The sequence below is a fragment of the Ranitomeya imitator genome, chromosome 4, assembly GCF_032444005.1.
Source record: "Ranitomeya imitator isolate aRanImi1 chromosome 4, aRanImi1.pri, whole genome shotgun sequence".
Taxonomy (NCBI): Eukaryota; Metazoa; Chordata; class Amphibia; order Anura; family Dendrobatidae; genus Ranitomeya; species Ranitomeya imitator.
The window spans coordinates 465,955,786-465,978,775 of record NC_091285.1 but is presented as its reverse complement, the minus strand read 5'-3'; the positions used below and the strand labels follow the sequence as shown (position 1 = coordinate 465,978,775).

The 22,990-nt window shown below is 41.7% G+C and overlaps 1 protein-coding gene across 6 annotated transcripts in view; it reads right to left on the bottom strand.

The window, feature by feature from the left end:
* Positions 1-22,990, bottom strand: part of APBA2 (amyloid beta precursor protein binding family A member 2) — a 734,370-nt gene that overhangs the window by 603,267 nt on the left and 108,113 nt on the right. The gene's annotated exons all lie outside the window — the stretch shown is intronic.

Below are 22,990 nucleotides of genomic sequence, written 5' to 3'. Positions count from 1 at the left end.
GGGCCCATCATATACTGTATGGAGCATTATGTGAGGCTTATTATACTATATGGATCATTATTTGGGGCTCATACTGTATGGAGCAATATGTGGGGCTCATTATACTCTATGGGGCCCATCCTATACTGTATGGAGCATTATATGGGGCCCGCTATATATGGAGCAATATATGGGGCCCAGCATATACTGGAGCATTATATGGAGCTCATCATTTACTGTATGGAGCAATATATGGGGCCTATTATATTATGTATGGAGCAATATATATGGCTCATTATACTGTATGGAGCACTATATGAGGTCTATTATTCTGTATGGATAAATATATGGTGATCATTATTCTGTATGGAGCATCATATGGGGCCTATTATTCTGAATGGAGCAATATATGGTGCCCACAATACTGTACGGAGAAATATATGTGACTCATTGTACTGTATGGAGCATTATATGTGCCTCATTATACTGTATGGAGCACTGCATGGGGTCCATTATTCTGTATATAGCAATATGTGGGGCTCATTATTATGTATGGCGCATTATGTGGTGCCCATAATACTGTATGGAGCAATATATGGGGCACATTATTCCGCATGGAGCATTATGTGATGCCCATAATACTGTATGGAGGACTATACTTTCCGGTTTCTGACCTATTGAAGAATTTACAATAGATATCATTAATGTAATGTAAGAAGTGAAATCTTTGGCAATGTACTATATCTATATTTCTCTGCTGTAACTGTGCATTATGAATTGTGGTATGTATTAAAGGGGCCCATTGAGGCTCTTTCGCCCGGGGGCCACGAAAACCTGGAGCCAGCCCTGGGTATACGCTCTGGTTTGTTTCGTTATGTCTGAAATTGTGGCTTTCAGAGGCAACTTATTCTTAGCACATATTGAGTGATTGCTACAATTAAACCCTTCATGACCCAGCCTATTTTGACCTTAAAGACCTTGCCGTTTTTTGCAATTCTGACCAGTGTCCCTTTATGAGGTAATAACTCAGGAACGCTTCAACGAATCCTAGCGGTTCTGAGACTGTTTTTTCGTGACATATTGGGCTTCATGTTAGTGGTAAATTTAGGTCAATAAATTTTGCGTTTATTTGTGATAAAAACGGAAATTTGGCAAAAATTTTGAAAATTTCGCAATTTTCACATTTTGAATTTTTATTCTGTTAAACCAGAAAGTTATGTGACACAAAATAGTTAATAAATAATATTTCCCACATGTATACTTTACATCAGCACAATTTTGGAAACAAAATTTTTTTTTGCTAGGAAGTTATAAGGGTTAAAATTTGACCAGCGATTTCTCATTTTTACAACGCAATTTACAAAACCATTTTTTTAGGGACCACCTCACATTTGAAGTCAGTTTGAGGGGTCTATATGGCTGAAAATACCCAAAAGTGACACCATTCTAAAAAATGCACCCCTCAAGGTACGCAAAACCACATTCAAGTAGTTTATTAACCCTTTAGGTACTTCACAGCAGCAGAAGCAACATGGAAGGAAAAAATGAACATTTAACTTTTTAGTCACAAAAATTATCTTTTAGCAACAATTTTTTTATTTTCCCAATGGTAAAAGGAGAAACTGAACCACGAAAGTTGTTGTCCAATTTGTCCTGAGTACGCTGATACCTCATATGTGGGGGTAAACCACTGTTTGGGCGCACACGCGGCAGGGCTTGGAAGGGAAGGAGCGCCATTTGACTTTTTGAATGAAAAATTGGCTCCACTCTTTAGCGGACACCATGTCACGTTTGGAGAGCCCCCGTGTGCCTAAAAATTGGAGCTCCCCCACAAGTGACCCCATTTTGGAAACTAGACGCCCCAAGGAACTTATCTAGATGCATAGTGAGCACTTTGAACCCCAAGGTGCTTCACAAATTGATCCGTAAAAATGAAAAAGTACTTTTTTTCACAAAAAAATTCTTTTAGCCTCAATTTTTTCATTTTCACATGGGCAACAGGATAAAATGGATCCTAAAATTTGTTGGGCAATTTCTCCTGAGTACACCAATACCTCACATGTGGGGGTAAACCACTGTTTGGGCACATGGTAAGGCTCGGAAGGGAAGGAGCGCCATTTGACTTTTTGAATGAAAAATTATCTCCATCGTTAGCGGACACCATGTCGCGTTTGGAGAGCCCCTGTGTGCCTAAACATTGGAGCTCCCCCACAAGTGACCCCATTTTGTAAACTAGACCCCCCAAGGAACTTATCTAGATGCCTAGTGAGCACTTTAAACCCTTAGATGATTCACAAATTGATCTGTAAAAATGAAAAAGTACTTTTTGTGATGTGGCTAAACAGTAGAAACCCCCCACAAGTGACCCCATTTTGGAAACTAGACCCCGAAAGGAACTTATCTAGATGTGTGGTGAGCACTTTGAACCCCCAAGTGCTTCATAGAAGTTTATAATGCAGAGCCATGAATATAATAAATACGTTTTCTTTCCTCAAAAATAATTATTTAGCCCAGAATTTTTTATTTTCCCAAGGGTTACAGGAGAAGTTGGACCCCAAAAGTTGTTGTCCAGTTTCTCCTGAGTATGCTGATACCCCATATGTGGGGGTAAACCACTGTTTGGGCACACGTCGGGGCTCAGAAGGGAAGTAGTGACTTTTGAAATGCAGACTTTGATGGAATGGTCTGCGGGCGTCACGTTGCGTTTGCAGAGCCCCTGATGTGCCTAAACAGTAGAAACCCCCCACAAGTGACCCCATTTTAGAAACTAGACCCCCCAAGGAACTTATCTAGATATGTGGTGAGCACTTTGAACCCCCAAGTGCTTCACAGACGTTTACAACGCAGAGCCGTGAAAATAAAAAATCATTTTTCTTTCCTCAAAAATTATGTTTTAGCAAGCATTTTTTTATTTTCACAAGGGTAACAGGGGAAATTGGACCACATTAATTGTTGCGCAGTTTGTCCTGAGTACGCTGGTACCCCATATGTGGGGGTAAACCACTGTTTGGGCACATGTCGGGGCTCGGAATTGAGGGAGCACCATTTGACTTTTTGAATACAAGATTGGATGGAATCATTGGTGGCGCCATGTTGCGTTTGGAGACCCCTGATGTGCCTAAACAGTGGTAACCCCTCAATTCTACCTCCAACACTAACCCCCCCACACCCCTAACCCTAATCCCAACTGTAGCCATAACCCTAATCACAACCCTAACCACTACCCTAATTCCAACCCTAACCCTGAGGCTATGTGCCCACGTTGCGGATTCGTGTGAGATTTTTCAGCATCATTTTTGAAAAATCCGTGGGTAAAAGGCACTGCGTTTTACCTGCAGATTTTCCGCGGATTTCCAGTGTTTTTTGTGCGGATTTCACCTGCGGATTCCTATTGAGGAACAGGTGTAAAACGCTGCGGAATCCGCACAAAGAATTGACATGCTGCGGAAAATACAACGCAGCGTTTCCGCGCGGTATTTTCCGCACCATGGGCACAGCGGATTTGGTTTTCCATAGGTTTACATGGTACTGTAAACCTGATGGAACACTGCTGTGAATCCGCAGCCAAATCTGCACCGTGTGCACATAGCCTAATTCTAAAGGTATGTGCACACGCTGCGGAAAACGCTGCGGATCCGCAGCAGTTTCCCATGAGTTTACAGTTCAATGTAAACCTATGGGAAACAAAAATCGCTGTACACATGCTGCAGAAAAACTGCACGGAAACGCAGCGGTTTACATTCTGCAGCATGTTACTTCTTTCTGCGGATTCCGCAGCGGTTTTACAACTGCTCCAAAAGAAAATCGCAGTTGTAAAACCGCCATAAATCCGCAGCGGTTTAGCACTGTGGATTTATCAAATCCACAGCGGAAAAATCCGCAGAGGACCAGAATACGTGTGCACATACCGAAACCCTAACCCTAACCCTAGCCCTAACCCTAGCCCTAACCCTAGCCCTAACCCTAACCCTTGCCCTAACCCTAGCCCTAACCCTAGCCCTAACCCTAACCCTATTCTAACATTAGTGGAAAAAAATTCTTTATTTTTTTATTGTCCCTACCTATGGGGGTGACAAAGTGGGGGGGGTCATTTATTATTTTTTTTTATTTTGATCACTGTGATAGATTATATCTCAGTGATCAAAATGCACTTTGGAACTAATCTGCCGGCCGGCAGATTCGGCGGGCGCACTGCGCATGCGCCCGCCATTTTGGAAGATGGCGGTGCCCAGGGAGAAGACGGACGGACCCCGGCAGGATCGGTAAGTATGATGGGGAGGGGGGGGATCGGAGCACGGGGGGTGGATCGGAGCGCGGGGGGTGGAACGGAGCACGGGGGGGTGGAACGGAGCACAGGGGGATGGAACGGAGCACGGGGGGTGGAACGGAGCACGGGGGTGGATCGGAGTGCAGGGGGGGTGATTGGAGCACGGGGGGGTGATTGGAGCACGGGGGGGGTGATTGGAGCACGGGGGGAGCGGACAAGAGCACGGGGGGAGCAGAGCACAGGACAGAGGGGAGCCAGAGCAGTGTACCGGACAGATCGGAGGGCTGGGGGGGCGATCGGTGGGGTGGGGGCACATTAGTGTTTCCAGCCATGGCCGATGATATTGCAGCATCGGCCATGGCTGGATTGTAATATTTCACCAGTTTTAATAGGTGAAATATTACAAATCGCTCTGATTGGCAGTTTCACTTTCAACAGCCAATCAGAGCGATCGTAGCCACGGGGGGGTGGAGCCACCCCCCCTGGGCTAAACTACCACTCCCCCTGTCCCTGCAGATCGGGTGAAATGGGAGTTAACCCTTTCACCCGATCTGCAGGGACGCGATCTTTCCATGACGCCACATAGGCGTCATGGGTCGGATTGGCACCAACTTTCATGACGCCTACGTGGCGTCATGGGTTGGGAAGGGGTTAAAGGGATCTTGAATGTATTGCATTGGAAAAGTGGCAGTGACCCCAGAGTGACCCAAGGGCTCTTGCACAGCATTTGTGGTATGTCCGCCCTAGTATCAAACTACTTTAAAAGGAAAACATATAATCATTTTTGTCATTCTACTGCAGTCTTCATAAAAAAAAGCTTGATATCCAATTGAGGCTCTTGAGCCAATTCCATATATCTCTCCAGGTGTTGGAAACCAATGCGCTCTAAAGGCACCCAAAACGGCACATCATTACTGAACATTGACCTTAGGGTCAAATCATATTACTCACAAATAACACTAGGTAAACATATTACCTGGACGAAGCATTTCCATGCGAAACGCGCGTCGGGTGTGGTGGGTCCCCAGGAGTGCTCCTTGGTAAATATACTACAATACTGATTCTTATATACACTTGTATTTTTACTGTCTTATGTCTTGTGCCTGATTGTGCATGGTCACACAGTTGTTAGACATGGTACCTTTGTCAACTGTTATATAACTCTTTTGTGAGCCATTATATATTTTTGCATTGTTTGGAGTCATTACCAGGGGTTCCCCACCTTCTGTTACCTGTGCCTGTGGTTACACACTTATTGTAACGATATATTTGTTTTTTAAAAATACTTAATAAAGATTATGTTAATTTTATTGGCCGTATGTGAAGATATTCTTTTTCGGTGATCTATCTAAACATATTACTTGGTTAAATCTTTGGTAAATACTTTCCTTTTCAATATACAGTAGACTTAAATATCTTCACTCATTCCTGAAAGGATGCAAAATGGAGTTCCATTCACAGTGGATACCGATGTTACCAGGCCAGTCACAACGGCGCCGCACCTACCAGACATGTCTGCAAGGGACTCTTTGAGTCCTGTAGCAAAATTCCATACTAGAACCTATCATGCCAGAATGTAGAACCTATCAAGCAGTCGGTACACTGAGGAAGGTCCTATGAATGGTGCATCCATAAGATGCGCAAAATCTGGCACGTAGCCTTGCTCCTCTCTGCCCTGTGGAAGTTGCAAGTAGGTTAAATTCTCCAGGAAAGGCTAAGCAAACAGCTGTGAGCTATTATTAATACCCTGGGGACCTTTTGGGATATTGCTACTTTTCCCAGATTGCTAACATCAGCCCCCAGCAGTGGGCTTTCTCTCGGCTGGCTATGAAATTTGAGCAGGAGCCCAAGCCGTTTTTTTTATTTCTTTATTTCACACAGGAGGGAACACAGCAGTTGCTGAATAAAACTCCCATCATTGTCGCCTGGTTGGCGGATATCGGGGAGACCAAACGACAATGATGAGAGCTACCTTCAGCAGCCATTGCCTGGTAACAGAGCAAACTGTACCACTTGTTCCCAGGCACTGGTATGTGTCACACTGATGACACAAGGATGTAATCCATGTGTCATCAGGATGCACGTGTGTGGCGCTCGTTTTGTCCGTCCGTGTGTGGCACTCATTTTATCTGTCTTTTTTCACATGGACACACGGTGTTAGGGTTGGCGGACTGCACTGTATAAAATTAAATAGAGAAATGCAATGGCAACCTGGGGTCCACTGTGCAGAGATGTATAACTGCTGCTAGAGAACAATGGCAGAATGAAGTTGCGAGCGTTAACCTAAATCAGACTGCGTTAACTCCACACAGTATGAACAGAACTCAAAGTACCAAGTTCAGTTACTTCACTGAGAGGTACTGCACTCAGTCTGTTGAGTACTTTACCCTGTTAGATGTCACAGGGATGGAAGGACGTGGATTTCGCTCGCTCTGCAACTAAACTGTGTCAATCCCACACAAGAATGAAGCAGATGCTGAGCCAAAAGGAAGAACTCATGTGACGCTAGGTGCAAAGCCCTGACGCTTTCCCTGAGAGGTGTAGCCTGAGGGTTGGACTTGCCATGTAACTCAACTGTGCTAATAATAATAATAATAATCTTTATTTTTATATAGCGCTAACATATTCCGCAGCGCTTTACATTTTTGCACACATTATCATCACTGTCCCCGATGGGGCTCACAATCTAAATTCCCTATCAGTATGTCTTTGGAATGTGGGAGGAAACCGGAGTGCCGGGAGGAAACCGGAGTGCCCGGAGGAAACCCACGCAAACACGGAGAGAACATACAAACTCTTTGTAGATGTTGTCCTTGGCGGGGTTTGAACCCAGGACTCCAGCGCTGCAATGCTAACCACTGCGCCACAGTGCTAACCACACACATATACGAAACAGATGCTAAGCCAAGGGGAAGCTACCCAGTCCTAACCCTACCGGCCAACGTAAGAACTCTCAGTGTAAGGAGCGACATGAGCAAACAGAGTGGTAGAGTATCCACTCACAAACACCACACAAAAGTGATACTAGCGTGCACCGCTTTGGGCCTTTTATACACAAGGCTCCACCTCAAACATGCCCAGTCAGGAGAGACATAGCTCGTGGACCAATTCGGGACTGCCACCTCACCAGAGCAGCAAACCTCCAACCACCATTGAGCAGAAGCCACATCACAGACATGCTCAGTTGGGTGAACCTTGGACTTAGACTCCCAAGCGTCAGGCTGCACCTACCTCTCGCTTATTGCAATAGACCTGGCTGGAGAGCCAGCAGTAACCACAAGAATATCATGAGCCTGAGCAAGACACTGGGACCGACATCTGTGCTGAGCAGCACCTGCCTCGGCCAGACCGGAATTTGAGACCGTAGGAGCAGATAATGCTTGGGATCTATCCCATGCAGTGGGATAATCCTAACGCCTAACACACGGTTTGTGTAAAAAAATTGACATGTGCGCACCACCACCGAATACAATTGGTGTGCGTATGTCTGTATTTGCAGCCCTTAAAAAATGGAACACGTGTGGGCACAAAAAACAGACCCGTGATGGCATCAAGGGTGAGGCATCAGTGACATATTTGTAACAGTGTTTTTCAGAAAATTACATCAAAATAGTAAAAAAAATACCCAATGTGCAGCCTTTACCCCTTACATTACTATTTAGCTGAAGAATATACCAAACAATGGTAGCTCACACAGCATAGCGCTCTGCCACATAGAGCCAACACAATCCTCCTGAGTGACAGGGAGCTGAAAATCAGTTCCCTGGAACAAAAACAGCTAAATACAGTGTCTCAATTCACTAATTAAACATCCACAATCCCACCACACGAGAATGAATCATTAAAAGAGTTCTTATTCTAGACAATTCACATATTGTAGATATCCACGATAGGTCCCAGCGGTACCAACACTAAGGCATATTCAAATCCTCTGTCTGCTGCTCACAATAGGCGCTACTGATACACTGATACATGGCATCTTTATAACATAAAACAATGAAAATAGTAAGCATGACAAAACCGCTTACAAACCCAAAACCTTCCATTTAGGTCTTTTGGGATTATCAATGAGCAATAGCTGAGGACCAATTGAACTTTCACTATCACACTTGCTCTTCCAGGGTATCAAAAATCTCCTTAGAACGTTTTCATAAAAATGTAAGTAAACCAAAAATGTATTTTTAGCTTAACAAAACTAACCAAAGCCTAAAGTTAAGGAGAATGTATCACCTGCATTTTTTGCTAACTGAAACCAGATACTGATACATATTTTCCTTTTATTTTAATGATTGTTATTTTTTTCAAATCTATTTTATATAAATGATTATGAGGGTAATCATCTTGCCTTAACTTCCTTTAGGAGTAATGATACGCTGTACGGCATCCATGTGGAAGGAAGCTAGAAACTGGGGATGCTCATTGATTTGTTTAGGAGAGTCTTCTAGGCATGCTCTCTGACCTGTGCAGAGATCATTGTGCAGGGAAATGGAGGAGATGAGCAGGGACCTTGTGTTTTACATATTGTATATATGAGATATATTATGATAATGAGATGTCTGCGAAAAAGTGATCTCTACTGCCAGTAGGTAATGCATTAAAAACATAATTAAAAGGAAACTGTTGGCAGGTCCTTGCTATGTAATATGAGGACAGCATGAGGTAGAGGTTAATCCACTTATGAAGCTGTGAGATGTTGTTTACTTTCAATGAAGGTTTAACCACTAGGATATTATCATTGCCATGTTTGTTGTGCACACAACTGCTAGTCCAACCACACCCCTTCCTCTGATAAGCAGCTCACTGTCAATAGACAACGTACTCGGAGAGCCTGCTGTGGGCGGGGGCAGCTTTCTCAGCTCTGCTGCATTCTACATCTAAAAACTCTCTATCAGAACTGCTGCACCCAGTGACCTAAATCAGGGGTCCCCAACTCCAGTCCTCAAGGCCCACCAACAGGTCATGTTTTCAGGATTTCCTTTGCATTGCACAGGTGATGCAATTATTACCTGGGCAAGACTAAGGAAATCCTGAAAACATGACCTGTTGGTGGGCCTTGAGGACTGGAGTTGGGGATCCCTGACCTAAATGATGCATGGTTAGATTCAACTTCTCTTTGCCTACATCATTCTGCTCTCAGATGAGGTATCAAAAACTTGCTGACAGGTTCCCTTTAACCTAAAAACATGTTTTCAACATTGGCATTTTTTCTTGTGGCAGATTCCATTTGAAGGAATTTATCACAGCTAGAATAGGCTTCTCTGACACTGATACAACTTAAAAGTAGTATATCATCAAGAATACCTACAAATGTGAAAATGTGGATGCCTCATATAAATAGACCCTCAAATCTGAGCTGATGAATTTTATAATGCCTATAATGAGTTTTATCATGCCCATACTGATTCATAGAAATAAATTACACAATTCTGACTACCTCTAGGCATCACTAGGGGGAGCCATTGATCTTAATGAAGACTGATTCATTTTGTTAAGTCTATTTGAGCTGAACACATTTTCAATATTTGGAGGTCGGCATCGGATAAACCTAATAAAGGTGAAATCATTCAAAACACAGCATTTTAGACCTATTAAGAGTTAAGAAAGGTACAATCACCCATACAAGTGTCAGTCAAATATTTAGTTTTGTGTTTGCCAATGAAAGAAACAAATCCTTTTAGTCAGTTATTTAGAGTTACAATTACTTTCCAGATCACACAGTGCAGAACAATAGAGAAGCGGCATTAATAGTTTCTCTGTATCGCTCTTATCAGAACCTCCACTTGCTAGATATTGTGCTGAAAAGATTGATTAGTCAATTAAAATATTAAATAATGCAAAGCCTGAAAAGGTCCAGAAATTAATTTAAAAACGTGAACGGGCAGACTCCTATTAACTTATTTAGTTCCACCACTGGAAGAACAATTAGAAGTTACATACAGGTTGACAAGCCGTACAATGTTTAATGGGTTCTCATTAATTCAGTATTTCCTCAGATGGTCTTACAGAAATCAGGAATATAGAAACACTTCACTATGCATTAGGAATAATTTTCAATAATTGTGCTCAGTAGAGAACCAAACTGTAATAAAGGAGTAAAGGAACATTTTAATTTCCTGCATCCCTTGTAACTCATGACTTTGTATAGAGTCATACAAAGGGTGTTGGGAGGGTTACTGAATGGCACTAGAGACTTGCTGAATAGTGGAAATGATCAACAAATTTGCGATATGGATGGAAATACCCAGATATGAATTTTGGGAAGCAATTTACAAAAAAAGATGAAATCTTACAAATTCTCATTTCTTTAAAGAAGAACTCCTAGCAATGTTTGTATCCTCTTAATAAATTGTAATTATCATATTATATAGTTCTGTGTACTTACAATTGCTTATTTTGCCTTTGTACCCAATTAATCATTCTCTTTTCTCTGCTCTATATAGAAAAAGGAAGTTTCTTCTTCCTAGGACTCATTCCCCTTGTCAACTCCTGACTTAGCTGTTCCCTCCTCCCACCTGTCAGACTTTTGCAGTGATTCATGACTTGAGAAAATTGACCTCCTGTTCCTATAAAGAGCTGAGAAGGATTCACCTATCCAGTTTTCAATCACGTGATATCATAGATCTAATGCCTCACGTAGTGACAAGAGACTGCGGGCACCTACCGGAGCCCTTGAACTAGAGGCGCCAAAATCTATTCCTGTCCCCTGGATTGCTCCTGAAGGTGGAGCTGTTGGGTTCTTGTACCTAACTTAACTTTTTCTGGTTCCTCCCCCACCCAGTGAGGTGAGGGGTTAAAGTTTATGGAAAAACACTAAACAGACAGGGTTAACATACAGTGATAAAAGAAAGCTATAATCATACAATTACACTCACAAAACAACAGAGTGGGAAACAGTGGAGGTATAGGAAAAGAAAACAAAAAGTGAGAAAATAAGGAAAAACATGCAAACCAACACCATACAGCAATCTCTTGAAAAACTCTCCAACCGCCAACTCCAAACACTGAACGTTCTCCTTCACCACCAAGCCAGGCAGGCAGTAGAGGCAGTAGAACTAACACTGGCAACTCAAAATTACCAGTGGTGAGCATATATATCAGAGGGGAGTGGCCAACACAGAACAACTGAGACAATTCGAGCTGAAGAGTTCCAGAAGATCACCTGAATTGATTAATCTTTGACATGACAGCAAGCAAACATGCACTGTTTAATATGATGCTGAAGCAGTTCTAATAAGAGCATGAGTTCATGCAACCAGATGCACAATTTTCTGTCCCCTCTCTGTCACGATATCCCCGTGACATAATGGAAAACAGAAAAAATAACTGGGTAGAAGGGCAAAATGAGCAATTGTGCACAGTGTTATATGATATCATGACAGCAATATATTAAAAAGATTAAAACTTTAATGGGAGTGATTCTTTAAAGCACCACTCCAGCGAAAAGTGACCTGCTAGCAGCTCTAGTGTTTCATGGAGCTTCACGGAAGGTCATTTTTAAAGACAAGTCAAGTCAAGACAAGAGAGTCTTGTTCAATGCATGCTAGCATCCCATTCAGTAAACTATAACTATTATATAATTTGTCAAATAAATACAAATGAAATAAAACAGTAGCAATGTCTACATTTAATATATATCCTCTTTGAATCCAACGTTGTTTAAATCACAATATTAAAATTACTATCATAGTCATCATAGGTATAATATTTCAAAATATTAATCACTATGAAAGTAAGGAAAAGTTGTATTTTCTAACACATCTGCACAATAACCCAACTGGTGTTTTTCCAGTATTCCACTGTAAAACCCCATTAAGTAGAAAATTTATGGAAGCCAACAAAAAAACTGTGTATGCTACCTGTATGTATGTGACATTTTGTTTGAGTATCCCATCATGCCCTAGGGATTCTCAAACAAGCCTTCAGGGGGCTGGCGCAGCGGACACTGCCCCGGCTATTGTCACAACCCTAAAATGAGGCGTCATCAGTGACATCCGATTCAGGGGCTGGTCAAGTCCCTGCTCTGCTCAGTATGTGCCGATTGTCAATTCTGAGCATGCTCAGTATGCGCTCAATGCTCACTGTGCTATATTCCTTTCAATGCGCATTGATATTGAGCTCCCTCGCTAGGACTAAAGAGAATTGACGAGCCGCCAAGACAGCACACAAAACAAGCTCATAATAAGAAAAATGTGAAGATGTAGAAATAAAAGCTGGTGCAGCTTGCAAACTATTTCCCTAAACGTTATTATTCTTGTAATGAACATAAATTATTTTCCTTTTTATTCTGTCAGATGTATTTTGACACTATATTGTACAAAGGAACAATGTTCGTCACACACTCAAATGGGACCAGCATTGAGCCCAAAACAGAAAAATAAAGAAGGCGGATCGATGATTCAGCCGTTTAAAGCTGATGGAAATGGCTATTTATAATCGCTCTCATTGTATTGCTGTGATAAACTCAGACTTTTTATACATTTAAGTATAGTAATGTGTACCAAAAGGAATTACGGCAAAATAACATTTAAAAAAATGTATATAATTGAATTTTCTAACAAAAATTCTAATGACGGATGATGTTTAAACTTGAAGATAATCCAAAAGCAATGCAAGCAAAGCTCTCCAGTATGGGCAGAAGAGAGAACAAGAAAGCAGCAGAATAAAAGTTTTACTTTACCTAATTTTATATGTTATACCTTGAAAATATTAAGACAAGCCTTTTCGGGGGTCTTTTTAATCCTGCTGTGGAACCATGGGGTCATATAGACCCCAGCGCTGAATAAATTGAAATATTTCTAAAACTGGTCAATCCCAGACATTGACCTTCTATGTATTTTCAAGTAACATATTTCTGCTTATGTTGATGATATTTTGAATTTGTTTTTCAATTTTGTTTCAATGTTATTTCCAATTTTCTGTGTTTGGGACTCTCCTGACCACGTAGTACCTTTATTGTTACATAGTTACATATAGTTACATAGTTAGTAAGGCCGAAAAAAGACATTTGTCCATCCAGTTCAGCCTATATTCCATCATAATAAATCCCCAGATCTACGTCCTTCTACAGAACCTAATAATTGTATGATACAATATTGTTCTGCTCCAGGAAGACATCCAGGCCTCTCTTGAACCCCTCGACTGAGTTCGCCATCACCACCTCCTCAGGCAAGCAATTCCAGATTCTCACTGCCCTAACAGTAAAGAATCCTCTTCTATGTTGGTGGAAAAACATTCTCTCCTCCAGACGCAAAGAATGCCCCCTTGTGCCCGTCACCTTCCTTGGTATAAACAGATCCTCAGCGAGATATTTGTATTGTCCCCTTACATACTTATACATGGTTATTAGATCGCCCCTCAGTCGTCTTTTTTCTAGACTAAATAATCCTAATTTCGCTAACCTATCTGGGTATTGTAGTTCTCCCATCCCCTTTATTAATTTTGTTGCCCTCCTTTGTACTCTCTCTAGTTCCATTATATCCTTCCTGAGCACCGGTGCCCAAAACTGGACACAGTACTCCATGTGCGGTCTAACTAGGGATTTGTACAGAGGCAGGATAATGCTCTCATCATGTGTATCCAGACCTCTTTTAATGCACCCCATGAGCCTGTTTGCCTTGGCAGCTGCTGCCTGGCACTGGCTGCTCCAGGTAAGTTTATCATTAACTAGGATCCCCAAGTCCTTCTCCCTGTCAGATTTACCCAGTGGTTTCCCGTTCAGTGTGTAATGGTGATATTGATTCCTTCTTCCCATGTGTATAACCTTACATTTATCATTGTTAAACCTCATCTGCCACCTTTCAGCCCAAGTTTCCAACTTATCCAGATCCATCTGTAGCAGAATACTATCTTCTCTTGTATTAACTGCTTTACATAGTTTTGTATCATCTGCAAATATCGATATTTTACTGTGTAAACCTTCTACCAGATCATTAATAAATATGTTGAAGAGAACAGGTCCCAATACTGACCCCTGCGGTACCCCACTGGTCACAGCGACCCAGTTAGAGACTATACCATTTATAACCACCCTCTGCTTTCTATCACTAAGCCAGTTACTAACCCATTTACACATATTTTCCCCCAGACCAAGCATTCTCATTTTGTGTACCAACCTCTTGTGCGGCACGGTATCAAACGCTTTGGAAAAATCGAGATATACCACGTCCAATGACTCACCGTGGTCCAGCCTATAGCTTACCTCTTCATAAAAACTGATTAGATTGGTTTGACAGGAGCGATTTCTCATAAACCCATGCTGATATGGAGTTAAACAGTTATTCTCATTGAGATAATCCAGAATAACATCCCTCAGAAACCCTTCAAATATTTTACCAACAATAGAGGTTAGACTTACTGGCCTATAATTTCCAGGTTCACTTTTAGAGCCCTTTTTGAATATTGGCACCACATTTGCTATGCGCCAGTCTTGCGGAACAGACCCTGTCGCTATAGAGTCCCTAAAAATAAGAAATAATGGTTTATCTATTACATTACTTAGTTCTCTTAGTACTCGTGGGTGTATGCCATCCGGACCCGGAGATTTATCTATTTTAATCTTATTTAGCCGGTTTCGCACCTCTTCTTGGGTTAGATTGGTGACCCTTAATATAGGGTTTTCATTGTTTCTTGGGATTTCACCTAGCATTTCATTTTCCACCGTGAATACCATGGAGAAGAAGGTGCTTAATATGTTAGCTTTTTCCTCGTCATCTACAACCATTGTCTTAAAATTATTTTTAATATTTTCTGTTTATTCACAGGTTTTGTAATATATTGGTGAATAAACAATGGCTAGACGAACTGTGATGACTCCTGGTGAAATATTGGCAGCTTTGATGCTTCTAGTGACGTTGATACTGATATTGAAGGTAATTTGGAAGATAATTTGAGCTGGGTCAAAAGTAAAGCAGGTTGACTTTGGTTGGCACATTGAAGACGAACAAAGCTTCTATCCCTCCAAGCTTTCTGGCTAAAGCCGATCAAGGAACAGTTCAGTATGCATTTGATCATGCAAACGACTTTACATTGCTGTCAATTGCGCCAAAGGAGAACAAGAGAGTTTTGTTTCTGTCAACCATGCATCGCAAAGAAGACAAACATAAAGAAACCGGGAAAGAAGAAAGAAATGCCTTCTACAGTAGCCAAAAAGGAGGCATCAATAGTCATGATCAAATGGGCAGCTTGTACAGCACTGCTAGAAAAACGAATCGGTGGCCAATGAGGGTATTTTATGGAATGATTGACAGCGCTGCTGTGAATGCGTTTGTTATTTTATTAAAAATGTACCGAATTACGTAACGCACTCATCATGTACATGAAGCAGATTGACTTATTCTTCTACAATAGATCTTAATGAAGGATTTCATTCCTACATCAGCTATTATACAGCTCAGAGGTGAAGGGATATATATATAAATATATATATTAGAATGTCAAAAATATGCAGTAACAGTGAATGACAGTGAATAAAAATGTTATGCCCTTTTAATTTGGATCTATTTTCCTTTAAATCAGAATGCTGATGGATTTCAAAGACTTTCGTTTGCGGTGGAAACCACAAATACCCATGAGGAATTAGGCACAGACTAGATGTGGCCGGGGCAGGAGTCAGGGCAAAGTACAATCCTGGGCTTCAGACAAAAAGTCCATCCCAGCAGATTTCATGCTAAGCTAAAAGCTCTGATAAGATTACCCTGCAAATGTCATTATGAGCCACATTGTTTTTGGCAGCAATTGGACAACAACAATGCCAGTAGGACTTGTGCCAAGGCTCTCGTAAATGTATTGTAATCCTGACAATGTGTGAGTGATTTTCTTCAGAACTAGTCAATAGATATTATGTTTCCATTGTTTGAAAGAGTCTAGCTTTAGGGTATGTGCACAGGTTGCAGATTTGCCTGCGGATTTGTCTGCACTGAGTCTGCATCTCTTGGCAGAAAACGCAGGTGTGTTTTTGATGCGTTTTTTGATGCGTTTTTGAAAGCTAATTAAAGATGTATTATTGAACAAAAAAAATTGTGATGTCATTTCTTGTCCAACCTCCTCTTTTACATTTGTCCAACCCACACTCCATTACACACAGATAGACAGTAAAATCTATAGATAGAAGGAATGAGATAGATAGACAGATAGATAGACAGATAGATATCTATTCTATCTATTATCTATCTATCTCATTCCTTCTATCTATCTATCTATCTATCTATTCTAACTATCATCTATCTATCTCATTCTTTCTATCTATCTATCTATCTATCTATCTATTATATCTATCATCTATTTCATTCCTTCTATCTAATCGATAGATAGATAGATCTATATCTATCCATATACAGTGGGGCAAAAAAGTATTTAGTCAGTCAGCAATAGTGCAAGTTCCACCACTTAAAAAGATGAGAGGCGTCTGTAATTTACATCATAGGTAGACCTCAACTATGGGAGACAAACTGAGAAAAAAAAATCCAGAAAATCACATTGTCTGTTTTTTTAACATTTTATTTGCATATTATGGTGGAAAATAAGTATTTGGTCAGAAACAAAATTTCATCTCAATACTTTGTAATATATCCATTGTTGGCAATGACAAAGGTCAAACGTTTTCTGTAAGTCTTCATAAGGTTGCCACACACTGTTGTTGGTATGTTGGCCCATTCCTCCATGCAGATCTCCTCTAAAGCAGTGATGTTTTTGGCTTTTCGCTTGGCAACACAGACTTTCAACTCCCTCCAAAGGTTTTCTATAGGGTTGAGATCTGGAGACTGGCTAGGCCACTCCAGGACCTTGAAATGCTTCTTACAAAGCCACTTCTTCGTTGCCCTGGCGGTGTGCTTTGGATCATTGTCATGTTGAAAGACCCAGCCATGTTTCATCTTCAATGCCCTTGCTGATGGAAGGAGGTTTGCACTCAAAATCTCACGATACATGGCCCCATTCATTCTTTCATGTACCCGGATCAGTCGTCCTGGCCCCTTTGCAGAGAAACAGCCCCAAAGCATGATGTTTCCACCACCATGCTTTACAGTAGGTATGGTGTTTGATGGATGCAACTCAGTATTCTTTTTCCTCCAAACACGAAAAGTTGTGTTTCTACCAAACAGTTCCAGTTTGGTTTTATCAGACCATAGGACATTCTCCCAAAACTCCTCAGGATCATCCAAATGCTCTCTAGCAAACTTCAGACGGGCCCGGACATGTACTGGCTTAAGCAGTGGGACACGTCTGGCACTGCAGGATCTGAGTCCATGGTGGCGTAGTGTGTTACTTATGGTAGGTCTTGTTACATTGGTCCCAGCTCTCTGCAGTTCATTCACTAGGTCCCCCCGCGTGGTTCTGGGATTTTTGCTCACCGATCTTGTGATCATTCTGACCCCACGGGGTGGGATTTTGCGTGGAGCCCAAGATCGAGGGAGATTATCGGTGGTCTTGTATGCCTTCCATTTTCTAATTATTGCTCCCACTGTTGATTTCTTCACTCCAAGCTGGTTGGCTATTGCAGATTCAGTCTTCCCAGCCTGGTGCAGGGCTACAATTTTGTTTCTGGTGTCCTTTGACAGCTCTTTGGTCTTCACCATAGTGGAGTTTGGAGTCAGACTGTTTGAGGGTGTGCACAGGTGTCTTTTTATACTGATAACAAGTTTAAACAGGTGCCATTACTACAGGTAATGAGTGGAGGAAAGAGGAGACTCTTAAAGAAGAAGTTACAGGTCTGTGAGAGCCAGAAATCTTGATTGTTTGTTTCTGACCAAATACTTATTTTCCACCATAATATGCAAAAAAAATGATAAAAAAACAGACAATGTGATTTTCTGGATTTTTTTTTCTCAGTTTGTCTCCCATAGTTGAGGTCTACCTATGATGTAAATTACAGACGCCTCTCATCTTTTTAAGTGGTGGAACTTGCACTATTGCTGACTGACTAAATACTTTTTTGCCCCACTGTATCTATCTAACTATCCATATATCTATCTACATCTATCCATAGATATATCTATAGATATATGAATAGATATATCTATCTAATTCCTTCTATCTCCTATCTATCTATCTATCTATCTATCCCATATCTATCTATCTATCTATCTATCTATCTATCTATCTATCTATCGATAGAAGGAATGAGATAGATAGATCTATAGATATATCTATAGATCTATCTATATGTAGATCTATCAATAGATAGATCTATGTATCTATCTATAGATATATCTATGGATAGATGTAGATAAATATATGGATAGTTAGGCTACTTTCACACATCAGTTTTTTTCTGTAAGGCAGGATTTGGCGAATTTTTGAAAAAATTGATCCGTTGCAAATAGTGAAAAACTGATGCAACTGATCCGTTTATTTGAGAGAGAGAGAACGGAAAATGTGCATGATTTGAATGGAAAAATGCATGAAAAACCGGATTCAGAGATCGGATTCATAATTTCACATCTCAGTTTCATACGTTTTTCGCCGGATCAGTCGCTGGGCGTTTTTTCGCCGGACAGGAAAAACGTTCCTCTGCACGTCTTCTCTGTCCGCCGGAAATACCTTTTTTGACGGATCCGGCAAAAAACGGATGAAACGTGTGGCCATCAGGCGCAATCTGGCACTAATACAACTCTATGAGAAAAAAACATCCGTTTTTTCAAAACTCGCCGGATTGTGACTGATGGCAAAAATCTGATCAGTGAAAGTAGTCAGATAGATATATGGATAGATATATCTATCTATAAATATATCTATAGATAGATATATCCATAGTCATCACTCACCGCTGTTGATCTACCGAAAGGAGTAAGGCTGTGCAGCCCAACTGTTTTTCTTTTGTGTTGGAATATCCATAGTTATATCTATAGATATATCTATAGATATATCCATAGATATCCATCTATAGATTTATCCATAGATATATTCATAGAAATATAATAGCAAGGCCGATGTTGATTAATGAACATGTTCAATAAAAAAAATGGAAAAAAAATGGAAAAAAAATGGTGTGGGCTCCCATCCAATTTTCCGCACCAGAGGGGGAAAACCAATGGTCGGGGGCCAATATTTGTAGCCTGGGAAGGGGGTAATACTCATGGCCCCTTCCCAGGCTATGAATATCAGCCCGCAGCTGTCTTGGCCTTTACTTGCTGTTAAAATAGGTGGACCCCCCCAAAAAAATGACGTGGGGTCCCTTATATTTTACAGCCAGAAGGTCTACGCAGACAGCTGTGGGCTGATTTTCATAGTCTAGAGAGGGGTTATGGATATTTGCCCCGCCCCAACCCCCCCCCCCCCCCCGGCTACATATACCAAACCCTAGCAGCCCCAGAAATGGTGCCAATTTCGGTACTTAGCCCCTCTCTTCCCACTCCCCTGTAGTGGTGGGATATGGGGTTATAAGGGGTTAATGTCACCTTGCTATTGTAGGGTGACATTAAGCCCTATTAATAATGGAGAGGCGTCAATAAGACACCTATCCATTACTAATCTTATAGTAGTGAAAGAGTTAAAAAAAGACAAAGCCAGAAAAAAGTGTTTTAATATTCTTAATTTCACCATATTTACCATACTTGATCGCCTGCAAAAAATTAAAAATAATAAACCAACCGTATACTACCTTTGCGCCGTACTCCAATTAATAACGAGTGTCCCACGACGATCTCCCCAATAGAACAGTGACATCGGGTGATGTCACTGCTCTATAGGGCCTCCAGTGACACACTGACAGGAGACAATGGCTCCTGCAATGCATCACTGAAGAGGTTACCTGAGTTCATTGGTCTCACTTTATGGCAAAGCTGCGTGGGAATTTTCCCACACAGCAGTGCCACAAGTGAGAGTAGGAACTATTTCTCACAGAGGCGGAGGGATACAGTGTGGAAGGATACCTTCCGTCATTGTATCCTGGAGCCCCTGGAGAGCGGTTGCATCAGCTGATGTGGCTGCTCTCCACAGGAGATTGTCGTGGGAGACTCATATTAAAGGGAAGGTACTGCGTTTGTAGGTCATTAATAAATCACTGTAATGTAGCATAACATGCTGCTATAAGCAAGTTTGAAATTCATGTGAAACAGATTTCATGTGTTATATGAGTTTAAAGAATGCACTGGGGGCTGACATCTTGGTTTTGCAGCAGTAGCAGGGCACTATCAGTGTCAGATTACGGCACCCCATGGACATAGGAGATAATAGACCAGCGAGGACCCTATCTGTAACATTGCAGCAGCATTAGCAGTGAGCTGGGCACGCCTCTGTGGGCTGCACAACTCACTGCTGTAGGTGTGACTAGCTGCCATTTTATCATAGCCCTGTGCTCTCTATCGCAGGACAGAAGAAGCCCTCACTGCTCCTCTGTACTCCAAGCAGGCACACATCCTCTGTTCCTCACACACTGCCCTGTGTGCTTCTCCTGCTGTGTCTCCCCCTCCCCCTCACACACAGTCCCTGTGATCTCCGGGAAGCTGCACTCACAGCCTGCAGAGAGGGAGGTGACACCTGGAGAGAGAGAGCAGGGCAGCTGACAGGACAGGGATTAAGGTGGGGGAAGGGGGATGGCAAGAATGTTATTCACAAAAAATGCTGCTGAGCCCACTGTGTTCTGCTCCTCTGTAAACAAGCTGTGCCTCTGATGCAGTAACTGCTGGTGATAGCAGGTCACAGGGCAGTCACACACAAAATGGTGCTGCCCTGTGATGCTGCTCTTCATTCTTACTGTTGCGGCAGTAACTGCTGACATCACCATTTCCCTCCCCTTTTGGGTGGTCTAATATCCCTGGGGCAGAGCTGCTAAATCTTACTATAGCTGCTTGAGGTCTAAAACGGAAAATGCTCCCCCTAGTGGTAAATATGTATATTTGTAGAAAAATATATAATATTTTTCATATAGAAATGTTTGCAAACAGTGCAAACATTGCATTAATGCATTTTAATTACTATTTTAAGCTTAATTTCACAAAAAAACAAAATACAAGAAAACTGGTGGCACCTTCCCTTTAATTGGATATCTGCGGACACAGGGAGTATGCAGTTTATTAATTTTTTTTTACAGGTGAGCAATGGCTTCGGGGATCAAGGCGATGGTGAGTATGTATTCTATGTGGTATGTGCTGTATGTGTTCTGTATATGTACTGTATGTCTATATGTATGTGTTGTATGTACTGTATGTATGTACTGTATGTTGTATGTACTGTTGTATGTTGTATGTACTGTTGTATGTTGTATGTGCTGTATGTTATATGTTGTATGTTCTGTTGTATGTTGTATGTACTGTATGTCATATGTTGTATGTACTGTTGTATGTTGTATGTACTGTTGTATGTTCTGTATGTCATATGTTGTATGTACTGTTGTATATTGTATGTGCTGTAGTTATATGTTGTATGTTCTGTTGTATGCTGTATGTACAGTATGTATTATGTTGTATGTAGTATGTTCTGTATGTCATATGTTGTATGTACTGTATGTTGTATGTACTGTATGTTATATGTTGTACGTACTGTTGTATGTTGTATGTACTGTATGTCATATGTTGTATGTACTGTTGTATGTTTTATGCTGTATGTTCTGTTGTATGTTGTATGTACAGTGTGTCATATGTTGTATGTACTGCATGTTGTATGTACTGTATGTTATATGTTGTATGTACTTGTTACATGTTATATGTACTGTATGTTGTATGGTCTATGTATGTGGTTTGTTTTTTTACATTCAACAAATTAGCCGGATGATGGGACTACTACTGTCCCATCATTGGCTAATGTGTCAATCACTGACACTGTAGCAGGCATAGCCCAATGGGACCTGTAGTCCCATCGGATGATGCCTGCAAGCACACACACACCCAAAGACCCCCCCCCCCCCGCATAGCCCCGCAGACCTCCGGACAGCACAGGCAGACCCCCAACAGCCCCGCACAGACCCCCGACAGCCCCACACAGACCCCCGACAGCCCCGGCAGACCCCCAACAGCCCTGCACAGACCCCCAACAGCCCCGGCACCCCCCAGCAGCCCCGCACAGACCCCCGACACCCCTGGCAGACCCGCACAGACCCCCGACAGCCCCGCATAGACCCCCGACTTCTTTGTTATCTGAGACATGCTGTTGTAGGGTAAGTATATAATACTTGTATCTACATGAGTATGTGCATTTTGTGAAGCTTACCACTGATACGGAACATGAGTCATTCCAGTACATTTAGATACTATACTATCTAAATAACTATCTAAACAATAGAGTACTATTTAGATACTAAGTATCATGTTCACTATATCCAAGTGGTGGGCAAAACACTAAAAATAAAAGCCTGATTCACTAAGACTAGCATCGTACAGTTCAGTCTTAAAGGGAATCTGTCACCCCAAAAATGGCCTATAAACTAAGGCCGCTGGCATCAGGGGCTTATCTACAGCATTCTGTAATGCTAGAGATAAGCCCCCGATGCATCCTGAAAGATAAGAAAAACAAGTTAGATTATACTCACCCAGGGGCGGTCCCCGCTGCGGTCCGGTCAGATGGGCATTGCGGTCCGGGTCCAGTGCCTCCCATCTTCATACGATGTCATCCTCTTCTTTTCTTCCTGCCATGTCTCCTGCGCAGGCATACTTTTTTTTTAAAAAAGCAGTTACAGTGTCTGCCATTAACTACATCTTGTGGTCGGCATTCCTGTCTGATTGCTGTAACTGTAAAGAACCCTTTCCAATTTAGCTCCAGAATCACCTTTCTTCCAGCTGTAATAAGTGTCCCCTAGTCCTTAGTACGGTTTTT